The 22,321-nt window shown below is 46.4% G+C and overlaps 1 protein-coding gene, 2 long non-coding RNA genes and 1 pseudogene across 11 annotated transcripts in view; 2 read left to right on the forward strand and 2 right to left on the reverse strand.

Moving 5' to 3' along the window:
• The first annotated feature begins 387 nt into the window (after nt 1-387).
• LOC144581240 (uncharacterized) lies at nt 388-3,701 on the forward strand. The gene is made up of 2 exons (XR_013531821.1): nt 388-682; nt 2,429-3,701. It is a non-coding gene; the product is annotated as an uncharacterized LOC144581240 (long non-coding RNA).
• Nucleotides 1,420-6,766, reverse strand: LOC144581239 (uncharacterized). Its single transcript, XR_013531820.1, has 2 exons — nt 6,575-6,766; nt 1,420-3,000 (listed from the first exon to the last, which is right to left on the reverse strand). It is a non-coding gene; the product is annotated as an uncharacterized LOC144581239 (long non-coding RNA).
• Nucleotides 6,767-6,915: 149 nt separating this feature from the next.
• Nucleotides 6,916-22,321, forward strand: part of CHLSN (cholesin) — a 124,415-nt gene continuing 109,009 nt past the window's right edge. For 6 of the 9 annotated variants that reach the window (XM_035289958.3, XM_078364223.1, XM_035289966.3 and 3 more), the window contains exon 1: nt 6,916-6,982. The gene's annotated coding sequence lies outside the window, so the exon portion shown is untranslated. The remainder of the gene's footprint in view (nt 6,983-22,321) is intronic. The other 3 variants (XM_035289959.3, XM_078364226.1, XM_078364240.1) reach the window with 1 other exon arrangement.
• Nucleotides 16,362-18,706, reverse strand: LOC108590247 (nucleolar RNA helicase 2 pseudogene; annotated as a pseudogene).

Raw genomic sequence — 22,321 nt, forward strand, 5'->3', positions numbered from 1 at the left:
ACAAAAAGTAGCCAGGTGTGGTGATGTGTGCCTGTAGTCCCACCAACTTGGGAGGCAAAGGTGGGAGGCTCACTTGAGCCCAGAACTTCAAGGCTGCAGTGACCCATGATTGTGTCACTGCACTCCAGTGTGGATGACAGAGTGAGACCCTTCTCAAAAAAAAAGTTGATGGAACCCGAAACATCACTGATGGAAATCAAGGTGTTCCCAGAGTGCCACTGAGAGCAGATAAGTCGGCCGTGGCCCTGCTGGCTCGAGTGTCAAAGTCAACTGTTGAGGTCACCGGTGGGCCCTGTCTTTTCGGAGGCGGATTTGGACCTGGGCTGGTATGGTGGCGGGAGCAGATGTTTGCAGATGCTTAACATTTTCTCTTGCTGGGTTGGACAGGCTTGCAGTCCGGTGCCTGGCATCAGACGTCTTCACCCTACCTGCCTGCAGCGGGGGAAGCACGCCAAGGGATGTGTCCTCACTCCCTGCCTCGGGGGCTCTCCTTGGCCTGAGCTGGGCTTTAGCTGACATCACTGGTTTTCCTGGGCAGGGCCCAGAGCCATGTTGTGGTTCCTAATGCCCAGCGTCTTGGACAGAAGCCTGGGAAGCCTGGCTGCTACTTCCTGTCTGGTGTATGGACTACAGGATCAAACATTGTCACAAGATGCCCCCAGAAGACCTTTGTCTGAGTCAGGTGAGGGTTGACAGCATCCAGATTCCTGGTGAGAAATGAGGTCCAGCATCACAGGAAGGACTGATATAACCAGCCCGTCAATCCTAACTCAGTTTCTCTAGGTTAACAAAGATAAAAGGGATTGGGGATATTTTTAAATGTACTCTGCATGAACCTTCCAAATGTATTCTTTGCAGTAAGCCTAAAACCACACTTGAAAGATCAATTCTGAAATGAGTTCCTAAAATAACTCAGTGGCTGAAATAGCCCTAGTTTTGCAAATGTTAAGCTTAAGAATTAGGATATTTCACATCCACTCAGTATTGTAAATGTCTTTCTGTTTCTTTTGAGACAAGGTCTCGCTCTGTCACCCAGGCTGGAGTGCAGTAGGGCATCCATAGTTCACTGTAGCCTTGAACTACCAGTCTTGAGTGAATCTCCCACCTCAGCCTCCTAAGCAGCTGGGACTACAGGTGTGTACCACCATGTCCAGCTAGTTAAAATATATATATATATATTTTTAAATAAAGACAGGGTCTCACTCTGTTGCCCAGGCTGGTCTCGAACTCCTGGGCTCAAGTGATCTTTCCACCTTGGCTTCCTGAAGTGCTGGGCTTATAGGGGTGAGCCATGGCGCCTGGCCTTCAATATTGCAAATGTCTTGAGAGGAGCATTGTGTTCTGGGGATCCCAGTGACAGGGAAACTGGTCTGACTTCTCTGCTTGGTTGCATATGAAGTTTTTGCAGATAAAGGTTGATTTACTTTCTTTTGCTGAAATTATATTAAAAACTTATAATTACAGCTTATTATACAAGGTGAATAAAGCAAAGAGGAGAATATACAGGCCGAGATAGTAGTTGAATGCTGTTAGATGTTTTTTGCTGTTTTTCATTTTTGTTTGTCTTATTTAGAGACAGTCTTGCTCTGTTGCCCAGGCTAGAATACAGTAGCGTCATCATGGCTCACTGCAGCCCTGACCTCCTGGGTTCCAGTAATCCTCTCACCTCAGCCTCCCAATTAGCTGAGACTACAGGTGCACGCCACGATGCCCTACTAATTTTTAAATTTTTTGTAGAGTTGGGTTCTTGCTATGTTACCCAGGCCGGTCTCCAACTCTTGGGCTCAAGTGATGCTCCCACCTCAGCCTCTCAACATGCTGGGATTACAGATGTGAGTGCCTGTCCCTGTTTTACATTTCTTTTGTCTGAGGATATTGTCCTTTGATTTCTACCCCGCAACATCAGGATGGGGAGGCTTTACTGACACCCATTGTTGAGGCTGCACACACTCGTGACCTACGTTATGATATCATCTTAGAACACATTAAAAGCTAATATTTTCTTGCAATTCATGCATGTTACATACAAATACTTTAAAAAAATGGCCTTTTTTGGCCGGGCGCAGTGACTCATACCTATAATCCCAGCACTTCGTGAGGCTGAGGCGGGCAGATCATGAGGTCAGGAGTTGACCAGCCTGGCCAACGTGGTGAAGAGACCTGGCTGGTCTCTACTGAAGATACAAAAAAAATTTAGCTGGGTGTGGTGGTGCATGCCTGTAATCCCAGCTACTTGGGAGGCTGAGGCAGGAGAATTGCTCGAACCCAGGAGGCGGAGGTTATAGTGAGCCAAGAGTGCCATTGCACTCTAGCCTGGGTAATAGGGTGGACTCTGCCTCAAAAAAAAAAAAAAATTGCCTTTTTTAAGTGCCCACAGCAAAGCAGCTCGCTCTAATTTTACATTCTGGTTGTTCTCATTTTTCTGCAGATAGCTGTGCTGTGGTGAATCTTAAGAAGAAAACAAATGAAACAGCAGTCCACCCAGAGGAGGCTCTTCATGGGCCAGCGTTCCCTCTCCTGGTTTCACTTAAACAGTCCCTGGAACGTGAGGACAGTTAGAAAGGTTAATGTTTCTATGGCAATCGGGTAGAAAGCTTTTGGGATTCCAGGGCCAAGATAAAATCGGCCGTTAAACAAGCTGGCGCCAGTGCGCACACAATGCTGAGCGGTCTGACTGTCTGCAGGGGTGACTTGGGCCTGGTGTTTGTCTGGGTGTTTGCTCAGTTCCAGGGACTTCTGTGGCACCCACGCTTTGTCCATCATGAGCACCCTCTGATTCTCTGTTCTGTTGGAGCCAAGCCTGTCTGCCATTGTGCTACACCCCGGGTCTCATGGAGGAAGGTCAATCTTGGAAGCTCTGTCTGAAGCAGCGGTTCCTCAACTTGTTCAAGTGTCAGAAACCCGACCAGTCTTGGTGCTCCATGGCCTACCAAGAAGACAGCTGAACTGAGTGCCACACGTGCGGTGTTCTGCAACAGGAGGTGTGCCAGATCCCGGAACCTAGTATAAGCATACAACAGTCATCCAAGGTGTGAGGTGAGGTGTGTAGGAAGAAAGCTAAAGTGGAGAAAACCAGCTTTGCTATAAACAGGAAAAGCCAGCTTCATCCAATTTCAGGGCCAGAGATCTTGGGACATGGTGAAGAGTATTTTGCAACAGTTGGGTTGATCAGCTATGGTTCATGGTCTTATTAAACAGCTAGTAACAGCCAGGCATGGTGGCTCACAGCTGTAATCCCAGCACTTTGAGAGGCCGAGGTGGACAGATCACTGAAGTCAGGAGTTCAAGACCAGCCTAACATAATGAAATCCCATCTCTACTAAAAGTAAATTGGCCAGGCATGGGGGTGGCCACCTGTAATCCCAGAACTTTGGGAGGCTAAGGTGGATAGATCATTTGAGGTCAGGAGTTCGAGGCCAGCCTAGCCAACATGGTGGTGGGCGCCTCTACTAAAAATGCAAAAATCAGCCAGGCATGGTAGTGGGTGCCTATAGTCCTAGCTACTCGGGAGGCTGAGGCAGGAGAACTGCTTGAGCCTGGGAGGTGGAGGCTGCAGTGACCCGAGATCATGCCACTGCACTCCAGCCTGGGCAAAAGAGTGAGACTGTCTCAAAAAAAAAAAAAAAGTTTCATATCTCAGATATCAGTAATTTAGTGTTCAATAAAGTAGGAAGTGAGTGATATAACTCCTTATTATAAAACGTGCATATCTCCTCAGAGAACATAGTATGATAATAATATATAAAACAGGATCAAAAGCCTTCATTCCCTTAAACAATAATCAGAAGATGTAATGGAAGAGGAAAACCCCATTTACAGCAACAATAAAGACAAAACACTTAGGAATAAACCGGAGACATGTTAAACCTGTAGGGGATAAAACTTTAAAATGTGTTTCAGGAAGTATTATTTTGGGAAGAAAAGAGAAAAATGTATGTTTCATGAAAGACACAATAATTCATGGAAATCAATGGAAAGACAGCCCTTGTTCTTGGAAGACTCAGACGAGTGCAAGACAGCCCTTGTTCTTGGAAGACTCACACGCCCAAGAGCGTGTGAGGATGACCCCAGATGGCCTGACAAGGGAGTCTTGTAAAGGGATGTTCAGATTGACCTATTCAAGGCCCATCTTGCACCTTCCCTGCCACAACCCTGGGATCAGTCATTTCTCCCAGGAGCCCTGGTCCATGTTTTTGAGGGATGGTATATAGGAGCCGTGTTCTGGGTACTTGGAGTGCTTAGTGCCACTGGGATGTTATTGCTTCCAAGTCGTTTCAGCATTTCTGTATTAGTTCATATTCACAGTGCTGATACAGAAATACCTGAGACTAGGCAATATATAAAGAAAAAGAGGATTAGTGGACTCAAAGTTCCACGTGGCTGGGAATGCCTCACAATCGTAGCAGAAGGCAAAAGGCATGTCTTGTATGGCAGCAGATAAGAGAAAGTGAGAACCAAGCAAAAAGGGTTTCCCCTTATAAATCAGACCTCATGGGACTTACTCACTACCATGAGAACAGTACAGGGGAAACTGATTCAATTATGTCCCACCAGGTCCCTCCCACAACGCATGGGAATTATAAGAGCTACAATTCAAGATGAGATGTGGGTGGGGACACAGCCAAACCATATCAATTCCAAAAATAAAAAAAATTTTTTTCCTTTTTTTTTTTTTTTTTTTTGAGACAGGGTCTTACTCTGTCACCCAGGCTGGCGTGCAGTGGTGTGATCATAGTTCATTGCAGCCTCCATCTCCCAGGCTCAAGCAATCCTTCAACCTCAGCCTCCTAAATAGCTGGGACTATAGGTGTGTGCCATCACGCTCAGCTAATTTTTTATTTTTGTAGACGAGGTCTCACTGTGTTGACCAGGCTGGTCTTGAACTCCTGATCTCCAGCCATCCTCCTGACTCAGTCCTGGGATTACAGGAGTGAGCCACTGCACTTGGCATGATTCACTTTTTTTTTTTCTGATGCAGAGTTTTGCTCCTGTTGCCCAGGGTGGAGTGTGATGGCGTGATCTTGGCTTACTGCAACCTCTGCTTCCCAGATTCAAACAATTCTGCTTCAGCCTCCTGAGTAGCTGGGATTACAGGCATGTACCACCACACCTGGCTAATTTTGTAGTTTTTAGTAGAGACGGAGTTTCTCCATGTTGATCAGGCTGGTCTCGAACTCCTGACCTCAGGTGATTTGTCTCCCCTTGGCCTCCCAAAGTGCTGGGATTACAGGTATGAGCCACTGTGCCCGGCCTGTTTTTTTTTTTTTTTTTTTTTTCTGAGACGGAGTTTTGCTCTTGTTACCCAGGCTGGAGTGCGATGGTGTGATCTCGGCTCACCACAACCTCCGCCTCCTGAGTTCAGGCAATTCTCCTGCCTCAGCCTCCTGAGTAGCTGGGATTACAGGCACGCGCCACCATGCCCAGCTAATTTTTTGTATCTTTAGTAGAGACGGGGTTTCACCATGTTGACCTGGATGGTCTCGATCTCTTGACCTCGTGATCCACCCGCCTCGGCCTCCCAAAGTGCTGGGATTACAGGCTTGAGCCACCATGTCCGGCCTTTTTTTTTTTTTTTAAGCCAGAGTCTGACTCTGTCACCCAGGCTGGAGTGGTGTGATCTCCCCTCATTGCAACTTCCATCCTCCCAGGTTTAATCAGTTCTCATGCCTCAGCCTCTCAAGTAGCTGGGATTACAGGTATGTGCCACCACGCCTGGCTAATTTTTGTATTTTTAGTAGAGATGGGGTTAGAGCTCAGCCACGCCCACTTTCCTGACCCCCAGATACTAAGAGAAAATAAATGTTCTTTTAGGCTGCTAAATGTTGGGTTAATTTGTTACACAGAAATAGGAAACAAATGCAATCTTCTACCAGCAAGGAAGAATGCATCTTCTTTGCTTGTCACCTTTGGATTCCTGAGGCAAGGTACATCATACTTAATATGGCTGCCAAGCAGTAAGTTACTGGGTAACTTAAAAGTGTTTTGTTTTTTTTTTTCTTTGAGATGGGGTCTGGCTGTGTTGCCCAGGTTGTAGTGCAGTGACTCCATCATAGCTCACTGCAGCCTCCATCTCCTAGGCTCCAGCAATCCTCTCATCTCAGCATCTGGAGTATCAGGAACTACAGGCACGTGCCACCACACCCGGCTAATTTTTTTATTTTTATTTTTATTTTTTAAGACAGTCTCACTCTGTTGCCCAGGCTGGAGTGCAGTGCCAGAACTCAGCTCGCTGCAACCTCCACCTTCCCGGCGCAAACGATTCTCCTGCCTCAGCCTCCTGAGTAGCTGGGATTACAGGCATGCGCCACCACGCCCCGCTAATTTTTGTATTTTTAGTAGAGACGGGGTTTCACCATGTTGGCCAGGCTAGTCTCCAACGCCTGAGCTCAAGCGATCCGCCTGCCTCGGCCTCCCAAAGTGCTGGGATCACAGGCGTGAGCCACCGAACCCGGCCACAAGTATTATTAAAATAGTATCCACCCTGTATATTTACTTTTTAGCACCTATGCTGATTTTTAAATTCAGCACTAAGTTTGAGTCCAATTTTGTGTTATTCGCAACAGCCGTAGCTCACCCATTTCGACTGCGAGTGGAGCTCCATGCCCTGGACTCTCGGAGAAGGCCCCACCCCGTGGCGCCCTGCTGGCCGGGGCAGCTGCACCCCAGAACCCCCAGCGCTGCAGGGCCTGAATCGTCCTCTGCACGTGTACGGGGCAGAGCTGGTTACCCTGGCAACTGGCTGCTAGCCCAGCAACTCGAGGCCCCTAAAGATGGCGTCACTAGCCAGCGCCCAGGGCTGGCTCTGGTACCAGTGCTGCCGATGTTTGCCATTAGCCGGCGGAGAGACGGACGCAGATTTCGCCCAATGGAAAGCTCCACTCTCTTGAAGGCGGAACTAACGCGTACCTGAGGCGCGGTTCCCTGCCGGAAGCCGGAGTCTGCGGTGCTGTTGGGCAAACGCAGGTGGGCAAGGTGGACGCAGGTAGGCTCGTGGGGTCGCGGCGGGGTGGCTGGCGGGTCAGGGCGCCAAAGAGACCAAGAGCCCCGGGGCGGGCTCCCGCGGGGCTCCGCCCCTTCCACGTGAGTGCGTGAAGGCCTGGCGAGGGCGACCGGGCGGCGGCCCTGGGTCTGCAGTGCTGGGGAGGCCCGGCGCGGGCACGACACCCGCAGCGCCTCTGGTTTAGCCCGGCGCGGGTGAGCGGAAGAGACGCCCCTGGCTCCTAGTTCTTAGGCCGTCAGCCCTCGCGGTGGCTTTGGTTTCGTTGTCTTTCTTTGAAGACGCGAGTTAGAATTCATTAAGCCCTGATTGCACCCCGAGGCTTTCAGCTCTCACCTTCCCCCCTTTTTTTTTATTTTTGAGGCAGTGTCTCGTTGTGTCACTCAGGCTGAAGTGCAGCTGCGTAATCATAGCTCACTGCAGCCTCCACCTCCTGGGCCCATGCCGTCCTCCCGCCTCATCCTCCCGAGTAGATGGGAACACAGGCCCACGTCACCACACCCGGATGATTTTTAAAAATGTTTTTTGTAGCGATGGGGTCTCACTATATTACCCAGGCTGATCTTAAATTCTTGGGCTCAAGCGATGGTTCCTCCCACCTCGGCCTCCCAAAGTGCTGAGATTTCAGGCATGAGCCACCGCGGCCGGCCTGAAATTTTTAGTAGAGGCAGGGTTATATATATATATATGTTTTTTTTTTTTTTTAGATGGAGTCTGGCTCTGTTGCCCAGGCTGGAGTGCAGTGGCGCTATCTGAGCTCACTGCAACCTCCATCAAGTGGTTCTCTTGCCTCAGCCTCCCAAGTAGCTGGGATTACAGGCAGGCACCAGCACACCTGGCTAATCTTTGTATTTTTAGTAGTGACAGGGTTTTGCCATGTTGGCCGGGCTGGTGTGGAACTCCTGAACTTTTCATCATAAGCATGTTTTCCATTTCCTTCCTTCCTTCCATCATTCATTCATTAATTGTTAAAAAAACGTTCATAGGATTCCTGCTGTGTGTCAGCACTGTTCAGGGCATTCGGCTGCAGCCGTAAACAAGTGGAGACAAATCTGTGATCTAGTGAACTTACTTTCTGGAGGAGAGAGACAGATGAACAGGGTGCACAGAGCAGGTGGTGATAAGTGCCATGGAGAAGATGAGAACGGGGGTTGAGAGTGGAGAGGAGGAGGAGTGAGACACCAGAACATTCCAGGTAGAGGAAATAGCAGGTGCAGATGTAAACAGCAGTTTGGCTGGGCCAATTTAGGCACAGAGAGAGAAAGAGGACTTGCAGCCCCAGCGATTAGGGGAGGGGCCAAGGCTATTGTGGGGACCTTTCCAAGCTCCAAGAACCTTACTTTTCCCCTAGGTGGAAGGGGAGTCACCTTGGGAAGTTTTCGAATGGAGGTGACACACAATCTGATTGAGTTTAGAAGCCATTGTGAGAGGTGGTGGCTCGGACTGGGATACCCAGAGGATTGTAAGGGAGTCACACTCTGGGTGTATTTCAGTGGTAAACCAATGGGAGCTGGTGATGGGTTGGCTGAGTGTGTGAGAGAGGAGTTGTGGATGCACAAAGGTTTTCAGCTTGAGCTGCGATGTGAACTTCATCAGATGGATGTTTATGGAAAGAATGACCACCAGAAGGATCAGGTTTGTGAAGGATGATCAGGAGTTTTGATTATGAATTCTTAAGTTTGTGATGATCTGTGTTAGATGGTATATATATGATACATATAGTTATATACATATATTTGTATATAATATATATATACAAAGTATATATACACAGTTTATATACACACACACACACACATATATATATATATATATTTTTTTTTTTTTTTTTTTTTGAGATGGAGTCTGGCTCTGTTGCCCAGGCTGGAGTGCAGTGGCACTATCTGAGCTCACTGCAACCTCCATCAAGTGGTTCTCTTGCCTCAGCCTCCCAAGTAGCTGGGATTACAGGCCGGCACCAGCACACCTGGCTAATTTTTGTATTTTTAGTAGTGACAGGGTTTTGCCATGTTGGCAGGGCTGGTGTGGAACTCTTGAACTCAAGTGATCCCCCTGCCTCGGCTTCCCAGAGTGCTGCGATTACAGATGTGAGACACCATGCCCGACCATACACACCACACACACACACACACACACACACATATGTATATATATGTATACACATGTGTAATATGTGTATAAACAGCATGTGGCCGGGTGTGGTGGCTCACACCTGTAGTCCTAGCACTTTGGGAGCCTGAGGCGGCGGGGGGTCACTTGAGGTCAGGAGTTCAATATATACATGTATATATGTGTGTATGTACATGTATATGACCATGTATGTATGTAATCATACAAAGACACAGTTGAGTTGGCAGTATAGTTCAAGGAGAGGGTTAAGAAGAGACTTGTAAATGAGGAAACAGAGTCGGTGGCTAGTTGGTATTTGAAGCCACATGAGGGAGTGAAGAGGCTGGGCACTAAGCCTGGGTCCTTCAGTGTTCAAGGGCAGGGCAATTAAGAGGTCAGAGCAAAAGTAGGAGTTGTGCTGTCTGTGCCGGATGCCAAGTGAAAAACGCCTGTCAAGAGAGAAGGAAGGGGCTGGGTGCAGTGGCTCATGCCTGTAATCCCAGCACTTTTAGAAGCCAAGACAGGTGGATCACCTGAGGTCAGTGGTTCAAGACCAGCTTGGCCAAAATGGTGAAACCCCATCTCTGCTAAAAATATAAAAATTAGCCAGGCGTGGTGGCACATGCCTGTAATCCCAGCTACTCGGGAGGCTGAGGCAGGAGGACTGCTTGAGCCTGGGAGGTGGAGGTTGCAGTGAGCTGAGATTTTGCCCCTGCACTCCAGCCTGGCCAACAGAGCAAGACTGTCTCAAAAAAGACAGAGAAGGCCAGATCAACAGTCCAACACTGTTAGGTCAAATAAGTTGCATACTGGGGGTCAGCAATGGGATTTAGCCACATGGGTGGGTGTCATTGTGGTAGGGTGGTTGGGGCAAAAGCCTGATGGGATAGGGGAAGAAAGTCAGAGACACGGCAGGTAGGTGATTATTTATTTATTTAGAGACACAGTCTCACTCTGTTGCCCAGGCTGGAGTGCAGTGGCGTGATCTCAGCTAACTGTAACCACCTCCCCGGGTCAAGTGGTCTCCTGCATCAGACTCCCGAGTAGCTGGGACTACAGGCAGGTGCCATCATACCTGGCTAATTTTTGTATTTTTGGTAGAGATGGAGTTTCGCCATGTTGTTAGGTCTGGTCTCAAACTCCTGACCTCAAGTGATCTGCCCTCCTTGGCCTCCCAAAGTGCTAGGATTATAGGTGTGAGCCACTGCGCCCGGCCTGTTTATTTATTATTTTTGTAGAGACAGAGTCTTGTGTTGTTATGGCTGGTCTCAAACTCCTGGGCTCAAGTGATCCTCCTGCCTCGGCCTCCCAAAGTTCTGGGATTACAGGCGTGAGCCCCTGCCCTTGCCAGGGTAAACGACTCATGAGGATTTTTCTGCAGAGGGGAGCTGAAAAGTGGGGTGCACGTTGAAGGGCACTTGGAGCCGAGAGAGTTTAAGATGTGGGAGGTTGCAGTTGCTTCAGCAGAATGCAGGAGCTGAGGCCAGAGATGGAGAGTTGCTCAGAGCAATACCCTTAAGCAGGCGAGGGCGAGGAGACCTTGCGCAGGAGTGGGTGTTCACCTTGCTGGGAGCGCATACCTGCTGGCCGATGGGTAGGTATAGCGGGATCTTGTGGAAGTTCCTCAGATTGCATTTGTGTTCTCAGTGACCAGAAGCTAAGGTCATCCGACGAGAACAGAGAAACAGGAGATGTGGGAGGTTTGAGGTAGGAGAGGTGAAAGAATGCGTCATCCTGGGAGAGGACTGGAATAGGGACGTGTAGCACAATTGCTGGGCAGCACTGAAATCCATGTGAGGTTAGTGGTTGTTTATTTATTTATTTATTTTTTGAGACAGGGTCTTGCTCTGTTGCCCAGGCTGGCCTTGAACTGCTGGGCTCAAGTGATCCTCCCACCTTGGCCTCCTGAGTAGCTGGAACTACAAGGGCTTGCTACCATGCCTGGCTAATTTTTGAATTTTTGTAGAGCTGGCATCTTGCCACGTTGTCCTGGCTGGTCTCAAACTCCAGGGCTCAAGTGATCCTCCCACCTTGGTCTCCCAAGTTGCTGGGATTACAAGTGCCACCATGCCTCGCTCGCACTATTTTTAAATAGTATCCTTAGGCTGGGCGTGTTGGTTTATGCCTATAATTCCAGCACTTTGGGAGGCCAAGATGGGCGGATCACCTGAGGTCAGGAGTTCGAGACCAGCCTGCCAACATGGTGAAACCCTACTAAAAATTCAAAAAATTAGCCAGGTATGGTGGCGCATACCTGTAGTCCCAGGTACTCAGGAGGATGAGGTGGTAGGATCACTTTAAACCGGGAGGTAGGGGTTGCAGTGAGCCAAGATTGCACTACTGCACTTCAGCCTGGGCAACAGAGTGAGACTCCATTTCTAAAAAAATAAAATTAATTAATTAATCAATTAATTAATAGTATGCTTATCGTGAGATTTTTTTTACTTGTTTATCCCTTTGAGGCATAATCTGTTGGTATCCTACTCTGATAGATGTGCTTCAGTTTCCTCATTTGTGTACCTACCTCACTGGTCACTAGAATTAAATGGGCTAATATATGTAATCTCTTAGCATAGGACCTGGCTGGTTGTAAGTTCTCGCTGCACACGGATTTTAGTAGTGAGTCTTACCGTGAGTGGCTCCCTCCGAATCTTCTTCCTCTTTATAGAAATGTATCTGAATCACTAGATTTTATTTGCAGAAAGGCCTATAAGGAAAAATAATGTCGATGACGGGTCTTGGTGCTTTCAGACACAGTGATGTTAAGCCCCGCATGTGCTGCTGATACCGCAGGCGAGTGCAGCCCTGGTTGGGAACCATGCTGTACTGTCTTTTTTTTTTTTTAATTGGATACAGTGTCTCACTCTGTCGCCCAGACTGGAGTGTGGTGGTGTGATCTTGACACACTGTAACTTCTGCCTCCTGGGTTCAAGTGATTCTCTTGCCTCAACCTTCCCATCATCTGTGATTACAGGCATTCACCTACCTGCCTAGCAAATTTTTGTATTTTCAGTAGAGATGGGGTTTCACCATTTTGGTCAGGTGGTCTCAAACTCCTGACGTCAGGTGATCCACCCGCCTCAGCCTCCCAGAGTGCTGGGATTACAGGCATGAGCCACTGTGCCCAGTCTTGCCTTTTTTTTTTCTTTTTTTTCCTCTGTCACCCAGGCTGGGGGTATAGTGGCATGATCATGGTTTACTGCACCCTTGAACTCTGGGGCTCAAGTGATTCTCCTGTCTCAGCCTCCCAAGTAGCTGGGATTTCAGGCACGCCACCATGTCCAGCTAATTTTAAAAAATATGTATTTTGGGTTCATGTGTGGTGTCTCATGCCTGTAATCCCAACAGTTTGGGAGGCCAAGGTGGGAGGATCGCTCAATCCCAGGAGTTTGAGACCAGTCCAGGCAACGTGGCAAAACCATATTCCTACAAAAAATACAAAAATTAGATGGTCATGGTGGCATACACCTGTAGTCCCAGCTACTCCACAGCCTGAATTGGGAGGATCGCTTGAGCCTGGGCATCTTGAGGCTGCAGTGAGATGTGATTGTGCCACCGCAATCCAGCCAAAATTTTTTTGTAGTGACAGGGTTTCACTGTGTCACCAGGCTGGGCATACTGCTTGATTTTTTGTAGAAAAAATGTGCAAAGGCCGGGCGCGGTGGCTCACGCCTGTAATCCCAGCACTTTGGGAGGCCGAGGTGGGTGGATCACAAGGTCAAGAGATCGAGACATCCTGGTCAACATGGTGAAACCCCGTCTCTACTAAAAATACAAAAAATTAGCTGGGCATGGTGGCACGTGCCTGTAATCCCAGCTATTCAGGAGGCTGAGGCAGGAGAATTGCCTGAACCCAGGAGGCGGAGGTTGCAGTGAGCCGAGATCGCGCCATTGCACTCCAGCCTGGGTAACAAGAGGGAAACTCCGTCTCAAAAAAAAAAAAGAAAAAATGCACAAATGTGGTTCTCACATCAAATATTATAGCAAATGATCTTTCTCCCATTTATTTATTGTTATTGTAAAGTAGCACTTGGGTGTTACATTTTTTTAATTTATGGTAAATAAGTTGAGAGGGATTATAGGTGTTTTCCCAGTGTATGGAGGGGTTGTGCAACCATCACCACAATCTAATTTTAAAACTTTTCCTTCTCCCAAAAGAAACCCTGTTCCCTTTAGCAGTTGCCATTCTCGCCTCAGCTTGCCCTTTACCAAAAAAACCTCTCATCTCCTTCCTATCTTTATAACCTACTTAACCTGAGCATTTCACAGGAATGGAATTATGCAGTGGGCAGTTCGGGGTGCCTGGCTTCTCTTACCTGGTGGTGTTTTCTAGGTTCATCTGTATTGTGGCGTGGGTCCACCTGTCATTTCCTTTTATGGCTGAATAGTGTCTCTTAGGTGAATACGTCACATTTTGTTTTCCCCCTTCACTGGTTGATGGACAGACACTGGGGTTGTTTCCACTGCTTGGATTTTAGGCACAACACTGCCGTGATCATCATTGTATACATTTTTCTGTAGCGGTGTTTATTTCTCTTTGATTGGCATTTCCTAAATAGCCCACAATGGTGAGCCGCGTTCAGTGTGCTTACTGGCCCTTTGTGTATCTTCTTTGGAGAGATGGCTATTCAGATGCTTTCCCCATGTAAAAACTGGGTTATTTGTCTCTTATTATTGAGTTGTTAGAGGTCTTTATATATTCTGGTTACTAGTGTCTTGTCAGATACGTGATTTGCAGGAATTTTTTTCCAATATTAGGGGTGGAAATATCTTTTTTTTTTTCCCAAAGTATTACTGTCTTTATTATGGTTTAGGGTAGTATTTTATACATTAGCTAATTTTAGAGTAAAAACATTTATGTACAACTGTAGAGAAACCACTGCACAGATAGCTCCAACTAAATTTAGAAAATATTTTCTCTGTAGAAAATAGTAAAAATTATAATATTTACCCAGTAAGTTCATTTAAACCAAATAGTAGCTAAATACATTATACATTTATAAATACAGGTTGAATTCTGGGATCCAAGAAATCTTTAGTTTCATTTATTGAAATGGCCATTATTTTAAGTTATGTGAAGTGAAATTTCTTTTTTTTTTTTGAGACCAAGTTTCACTCTTGTTGCCCAGGTTGGAGTGCAATGATGCAATCTTAGCTCACTGCAACCTCTGCCTCCCAGTTCAAGTGATTCTCCTGTCTCAAGCCTCCCAAGTAGCTGGGATTAGAGGCATGTGCCGCCACATCCGACTAATTTTGTATTTTTAGTAGAGACAGGGTTTCTCCATGTTAGTCAGGCTGGTCTCACTCCTGACTTCAGGTGATCCGCACGCCTCAGCCTCCCAAAGTGCTAGGATTACAGTCGTGAGCCAACACGCCCAGCTGTGAAGTGAAATTTCTCTTAATTTATGCCTGATTATTTTTCTTTATGCTAAATCCATAATCCACAACTGTTCTTTTCTAAAGGATGGGTACCATATCCTTTTCATCTTCTTGATAAGGTACCCATGCCTATCCAAATAATGAAATGGTTCGGCTGTTATTACAGCATGACCAGAATTTGGGCAAAACCAGAATCTAATAAATTACACCATCACCTCATACCCATGGCTTGATGGGAAGCCACGAGGAACAAGGGTGAAGTGTTAAAACTGGCGAGTGGGTCAAGGAATAAAAGCCACAAGAATTCTGAGACTAGAGGGCAAGATAGGTGTAGTCAGGATTTAAGGACAGAGCTGAAGTTCAAACAGAAAAAGAATGTTACCTTAAGGATCTGGAGCTGAGCTGGCTGTCAGAGCCCCTAGTGCCCAGTCAGCAAATGAAGGGTGGTTAGAGAGAAAGACTGGATTCAGCAGGAGAAACCAGGACCTAGAAAGATTCTAGGTGTTCACAGGCAACCATTGCAGGATTCTTGGCAGGTACAGCTTACCAGGGTGGAGTCAGGGATGTAGGGCCAGAGGCAGAGGTTGGATTCGTCTGAGAGACAACATCTAGGTGTTCACAGGAAAATTTCCTAGCATATAGTATGTTCCAGGATTCCCAGTTCAGAAAGAATCTCTGGAAATGAAGGCAGGAAGATAATGCCACTCTAAGTTCCTGTGCTGTGTGGAATGTTTCCCAGAGGAAGAGTATCTGAGGTATCAGGCAGAGTTACAAGACCAGGGCTACATCCAGTTCTTCAGTTCCCTCAAAACAACTTCACCACATTGTCTTCAAAGGAAGCCTCCAGGCAGCTAAAACAAACTTGCAGCAGAGATTCTGTTTAACAAACAGATCCTGTGCTGTGTGGCTTTAGGAACTGGAGCACTGACTATTTAAAACTCCCAGCTTGCGGGCTTAAAGTTAACCTCTAGAAGCATTAGTGATCTGTGAGTTTTCGCCATTAAAACAATGCTTTAGCATGCAAATTCTTCTCCTTGCTCTCCATTTATGAATTTGTTACCTTTTTGCATTTGATTTTTTCAGTGATTTTTTTTTATATACTCTTCAGCAGTGCAAATCTGTCCCCTCCTCCCTAAATAATGTTGGTAAACAGTGTTAATCTTCCAATAGGAAGAAGTGGAGTACATTATCATGTAAGCACCATTTATCCAGCCTTCTTACAAAGAAAGCTATGAGACGCCTTATACATTTGAAATTCCTTAAAGACCATGGCTTTCTATTAAAATGTACTTTTATATCTACTATCTGTGAAGAATTCACTGAAGCATGAATCACCTTATCATGAGAGGCTGAAAATGTATCAAAATGCACAGAAGTATAGGTACTCTATATCAAACATACTACATCTTCCAATTCTAGAGCATACACCGTCTTAAACTGTATTGCAGCCCAGCTGAGTTTAAAATCTTGTTTCAAAACGTTGCTTGGTATTAAGTCTCAGTAGGCAAATAATAGGACCACATGAGAAACTGAGAAACTGTTCAGCAGGTACATTCCCTTAGGTGTTTACTTTAGGGAAGGACACTTTTGAGTATAAAGACTGGTGAACTCACAAAGTATAGGGAGATACATGCTTGATTGTATCTTCTAATCTGTAGATAATGTAATGAATTCGTACACCTTTCAAAAGGAAAGACTGATGAAGAAGTCGCAATACAGTTATAAATGATAATGATCAGATGAAATAATTTAGATGAAGCTTGCCTGTGTCTGAAGGAGATAGGGACTCAGCAAGTGGTCAGAAGGAAGCACAATGTGCTTTTAACTTTGCATGAAAAATCATGTTCAGTTCTTTACACTTTTGAGTATTGCCAAATATCATTTTTTTCTATATACATCTTCGATTACTAGTTATTGACTGATTGCTTTACTGAAACTCCGATTCTGGCCTTTGTTTTGGGATCTGCCTCCTGATAGCTGTCGTCTCAGGCCTCTGTTGCCTTCCCACGGTCCTCTGAATCTTCTGTTTCCATCCCGCTGTCCCATGAAGCCTCCCTATCCTTCCCGTGGTCCTTCTACCTTTGGCTGCTCTGTAGCCACAGAGAGCTGCCAGTGTCGTGAATCATGCCATTTCTTCTGTATTTCTGTTACTGATGCGGTGGGTATATCAGAGCACACACTCAGCTTTCCTTTGAGAAAGACCATTCCCTTCACTTTGAAACCAGTCTCCTCACCCAGCTGCTCTTTACCTGCTTTCTAAGCCTAACTAATATTTGGCATTTCAACTGACCACCGCGAGATCATGGTCACAAAACCCACATTTGAGTTGATCAAGGAGCGCTGGTCTGTGGACGTGGCACCTGAATTACAGGGAAAGTGCTGCTTCCAGAGCTTCCACAGCTCCCTTCTCTATCCGCTTCTCAGCTGGTTGCTTGAAGTGATTGATGGCAGTAGGAGGCATGGCATCCAAAAGCCTGATGGCATCTATACTGGAGGCCTTTATTACTTCTGTTGCAGAAGGAACACCTATTTGTTTGAACTTAATTCCCGCTTTTTGTTCCACTTGTACTAATTGATATTCTTCCTTGTGCTTGTAAAAGCAGGTGCACACCCCCATCCTTCCAGCTCTGCCTGCCCTCCTGGATGGATGAATGTAGGACTCCACATCCTGTGGTGGAGAGCTTTGTGTAACCAAATCAACCTCAGGGATGTCTAACCCACGTGTAGCAGCATTGGTTGCCAGCAAAGCGGCCATTTCTAAGACTTTTCAGGGTGATTTTCCTTTGCTTCTGTGCAATGTCTCCATGCAATGACTGGGCATCCTGCTTTATAGCTGAATTCTGGGACAGCTTCTAGGCTTCTTTCTTGGTCTTACAAAAGATGACAGTGCACCCTTGATGACCACTGTATATTCAGATGACATCCCCAATGATTGCTGCCCTCCTGAGTCCAGTGGCACTTCGTAGCCAGAGGGTCCACAGTTATTGCCGTCTTCTGAGTCTTTTTACCAATCAGGTCCCCCTGTTCATATGTAGATTTCATATATTTCTTGGCAACATTAAATAACCAATGAGGGCAAGTTGCAGAAAAAAGCAATGTTTGGGGATTGTCTTCAGAATCTTTGTCATAGGCCACACTTAAAATCTCTTCCACTTGATCAGCGAATCTCATATCCAGCATCTGGTCAACCTCATCCAGGACAACATGCTTCAGTTTGGTGAGATCTAGTTTCCATTCTGTATGTGGTCTTTGATACGACCTGGCGTCCTAACCAGGATATCAATCCCATTCCTCATGCCTTCAAATTGACCTCCGTAGGGAGTTCCACATAAAAACAAGCCACTGACAGCTTTTTTGTGATGTCACTGAAGTCTTTGCTTGCTTGATTTGTCAGCTGTCTTGTAGGTGCAAGAACCAGTCCCTGAGGGAGACACCTCTCTTCTTGCCCTGCAGTTCCCCATGAAGTTTCTCAGTCAGAGGGATGGTGAAGGAAAATGTCTCCCCAGTTCCTGTCTGCACCCGTGCGGTTAAGTCCTTCCCGCTGTGAACTTGACAGAATGTCTTTGCTTGTATAAGAAATAGGAAGGTCACTCCTGGGCCTTTGAGAAGCTTAATAGTTTCTTCAGATATGGGAAAATTAGAGAAATGGCCTTCTGTTTGTTCCACGGGTATTTCCTGCTCTATTTCACTGTTACTTTCTTCACTGGCAGCTTCACTGGGGTTACAGTCAGGTTTAGAATGAGGAAATCCATTCTCCAGTTTGGATTTCTCTCTGATTTTTCCATTAATTTCCATTTATTTCTTCATCTTCTTGGGCTTAGGAGCATCTGTTTATTCCTCAGAAGGCTCCTCATTTTTTAATCACTTGTTTGGTTTTACAAGAAACCGCTTTCTTTACAATGGGCTCCTTTTTATTTCTCTCAAACTCTTGGTTTTAGGAGAAATGTCATCTTGAGATGGCTCCTCTTTCTTTTTTGCCTTTTTGGATTTAGGAGAATTCATGTCAACTTCAGAAGGCTCTGCTCTCTTTTTAACTTGTTTAGCTTTGGGGGAAACAGTTTCTTCCTCTTCTGCTGTCTCTTCAGTCCTACTAGATTTTGGCTCCTCTTTTTTCTCTTTCTTCTCGTCTTGCTTTCACAGTGTCTCCACTTTTTTCATTGCAGTATCTGATTCCAAACCAGTGTCAGTATGGAGTTTTCCTGACATCTTAAGTGCAGGCTACCCAGGCCGACCGGTCTTCTCAACTGTGTGGAGAGGAACTTTATTTATTTTTATTTAGCCAGGATCCCACTCTGTTGCCCAGGCTGGGATTCAGTGGCATGATCATGACTTATTATAACCTGGACTTCCTGAGCTCAGGTCATCCTCCCACTTCAGCCTCCCAGGTAGCTGGCACTACATGTGTATCACCGTACCTGGCGATTTTTTGTATTTTTTTGTAGAGACAGAGTCTCACTATGTTGCTCAGGTTGATCTTGAACTCCTGGGCTCAAGCAGTCCTCACACCTCAAACTCCCAAAGTGTTGGGATTACAGGCATGAGCCACTGTGCACGGCTTGGGTTTTCTTTCTGCTTCATTTTTTATAGAGATGTGGTCTCGCTATGTGGCCAGGACTGGTGTGGAGCTAGAACTCGCTATGTGGCCAGAACTGGTGTGGCCTCAAATGCTCCTCCTGCCTCGGCCTCCCAGAGTGCTGGGATTACAAGCATGAGCCACTGCACCTGTCCTGTTTACATTCTTGCTGGCATCTTTGCAGCACAAAAGTTGTTTTTGTTTTTTTTGAGATGGAGTCTTGCTTTGTCACCCAGGCTGGAGTGCAATGACATGATCTCAGCTTACTGCAACCTCTGCCTCCTGGGTTCAAGCAGTTTTCCTGCCTCAGCCTCCCAAGTAATTGGCATTACAAGTACGTGCCACCACACCCAGCTAATTTTTTGTGTTTTTAGTGGAGACAGGGTTTCACTGGGTTAGCCAGGATGGTCTCAATCTCTTGACCTCATGATCCTCCCACCTCAGCCTCTCAAAGGAGGGTGTGAGCCTCCATACCCAGCCTGCAGCACAAAAGTTTTTTATTTTGTTGTAGTCCAACTTATTACCTCTTTTTTCCTCTGTCTTTTGCTACTTATTTTTGGTGCCATATACGAGGCCATTGCCTAATAATCCAAGGTCATGAAGATTTACTCCTATGTTTCTTCTAGTAATTTTATAATTTTAGCTCTTCCATTTAGAACTTTGATCTATTTTGACTTAATTTTGTGTATGGTGTGAGGTAGGGCTCTGAATCCATTCTTTTGTATGTTGGTAGCCAGTTGTCCTAGCACCATTTGTCTTTCCCACTGAATTGTCGTGACAGCCTTGTTGAGAATCAGTTGACAGTAAATGAAAGTAAATATCATTTTCCATAACAAACATTCATTATCTCAAAGCTATGAGTCACTTTCCCTAAGTAGTCTTAAACCTTTCCATAATATGGAAAAGTCTTTTATCCCTTTTTAGCAAATAGACATAGTGATTAAGTTTTTAAGTGATAACTTACAGAATGAAAATAGATTTGACTTAACTTTTATAGTAATGGGTATGTAAATATTTGCTGAACTTTTCTTCTTTCTCTCACAAAGTAATTGGCTGGCATGGTCTTTTGTCTTTTCAGAGCCCCTGTGTCAACAGTCTCTCATTCTTCCAAGATTTCTTATTATACAGCTAATTGAAATCTGTGGACTCTGGCTTCTGATACTTTTTAAAGATAAGGCTCAATTAGAGAATAAGCGGCTTGGAGTTTTCTGATTCCACAATAGTAATATTCTTTCAGTGTGTTGTTACCAGTGGCAGCCCCGAGTAGGATGAAGGGAGCCCTTGTGCAGTCTGTGCCCTTTGCTTTTCGACTTTCTCCTTCGTTTCTGGCCTCACCTGGCATTCCAGGCCCTCCTTGCCCTCCCCTGACTCTTTCTCACAGTGAGTGGAGTTTAGACCACATCTGGGCTCTAGGTGGGCTCATGCTACCAAGCTCTTTCCATGATGATCATCCTTTTAAAACTGCTGCTCTGTCATAAACTTTCTTGCTTTGCTCTTTTTTTAAACACAAAGTCTCACTCTTTTGCCCAGGCTGGAGTGCAGTGGTGCAGTCATGGCTCACTGCAGCCTCAACTCCTGGGCTCAAGCAATCCTCCCACCTCCACCTCCTGAGTAGCTGGGACTACAGGTGTGCATTGCCGTGCATGGCCAATTTTTTAAAAATGTTTTTAAAAATTGTGTTTTAAAAAATGTGCAAGTGATCTGCCTACCTCAGCCTTCCAGAATGCTGGGATGACAGGTATGAGCTACCATGCCTGGACTATTTTAATTTTGGGGTGGGATTTGGCTTTCTTGGTGGTTCTTTGTGGGTGTATGTCTGGGCTGGAGGCTGTCTGGGAAGGAGCTTGTGTGCTGAGTGTACTGGCTGTTGAGCTCCTGTCTCCCGGCTTCACAGCACCTCTGTGCTCAGCTCTGAGGCCCACGCAGTCCCTGCAGGACACTTTTCTGTTCTCAGATCCTTTTAAGACTCCACCTAGTAGGGGCAGCAGGGGAGACTGGGAGCTGGAGGGTGGGGAGGAGTGTAGGGAGGAGTGTGGGTGAGGGGGTGGGGACAGGGGCCTGGGGTCGGGTGGGGGGGCTTCTTCCCTCTCCTGTTGTCCTGCCACCATTGCCTGCAGGAGGCTTTGCTGCAGCAGCAGGTGTGGGCTGGGTTTCTGCTTCTCCGTCCCAGAAGCAGCCTGGTCAGTCTCTGTCCACACCATACCCCAGGTTCTTCCTTAGCGTCCCTCCATCAGGAGCCAGCCCCTCCAACAGGCTCCCAGGGCTGGTGACCTCAGCTGCCTCTCTTGGTTGTCTCATCACACAGTCCCACAAAGGACCCTGGTTTCGCTGTGCCTGGACTTCTCTGTTGCTGGGCGTGGTGTTCTAGATACTGCTGTTCTGGGGAAAGGAGGCCTAACCAGATGCCCTCAAATGCCGCATCCACCCTCATGTGTGGCCTGCTCCATGCTCCCTGCACACTCAGAGGAGATCCTGGACTCACAGTGGTCCTTGATCCCCTCCACCTGTGGTGGCCAGGTGTCCTGTGATATGCAGGGCCAGCATCCTCCACCTGTGTGGCACCACGGCTTCCCTAGTTGATGGGAAGCATGAGTGAGCCCATGATAGGAGAAAGTGAAAACAATTCAAAGTATTCAGTCATTAGGGAGAAGACAGATTTTCACCTTTGGGATATTATGATACTGTCACTAAAAATGGTTTGCACTTTCCCCTGGTCTTTCATAGTTTGGAAAAATAGATGTGCAATTATTGGAAAATGTTCATGTTTTTGAAATTAAAAAACATAAAACTTGGTGTTCATGTTCAGTTAGTAATACAGAATATATAATCCGTGTATGATTGCAGCTATGTTAAAGAAAAACACTCAGAAAAAAGACTTAATGGGCCTGGACATGGTGGCTCACAGCAGTGGTCTCAGCACTTGGGGAGGCTGAAGCAGAAGATTGCTTAAGCCTCAGGGTTTGAGACCAGCCTGGACAACTTAGCAAGACCCCGTCTCTCCAAAAAACTTAAGTTAGCCAGGCATGGTGGCACATGCCTGTGGTCATAGCTACTCAGGAGGCTGAGGTGGGAGGATGGCTTGAGCCAGGGATTTCTTTTTTTTTTTTTTTTTTTTTTTTTTTTGAGATGGAGTTTCGCTGTTGTTACCCAGACTAGAGTGCAATGGCATGATCTCGGCTCACCACAACCTCCGCCTTCTGGGTTCAAGCAATTCTCCCGCCTCAGCCTCCCAAGTAGCTGGGACTACAGGCGCGCACCACCAT

This window comes from Callithrix jacchus, chromosome 2, assembly GCF_049354715.1.
Source record: "Callithrix jacchus isolate 240 chromosome 2, calJac240_pri, whole genome shotgun sequence".
In the NCBI taxonomy this organism is placed as follows: Eukaryota; Metazoa; Chordata; class Mammalia; order Primates; family Cebidae; genus Callithrix; species Callithrix jacchus.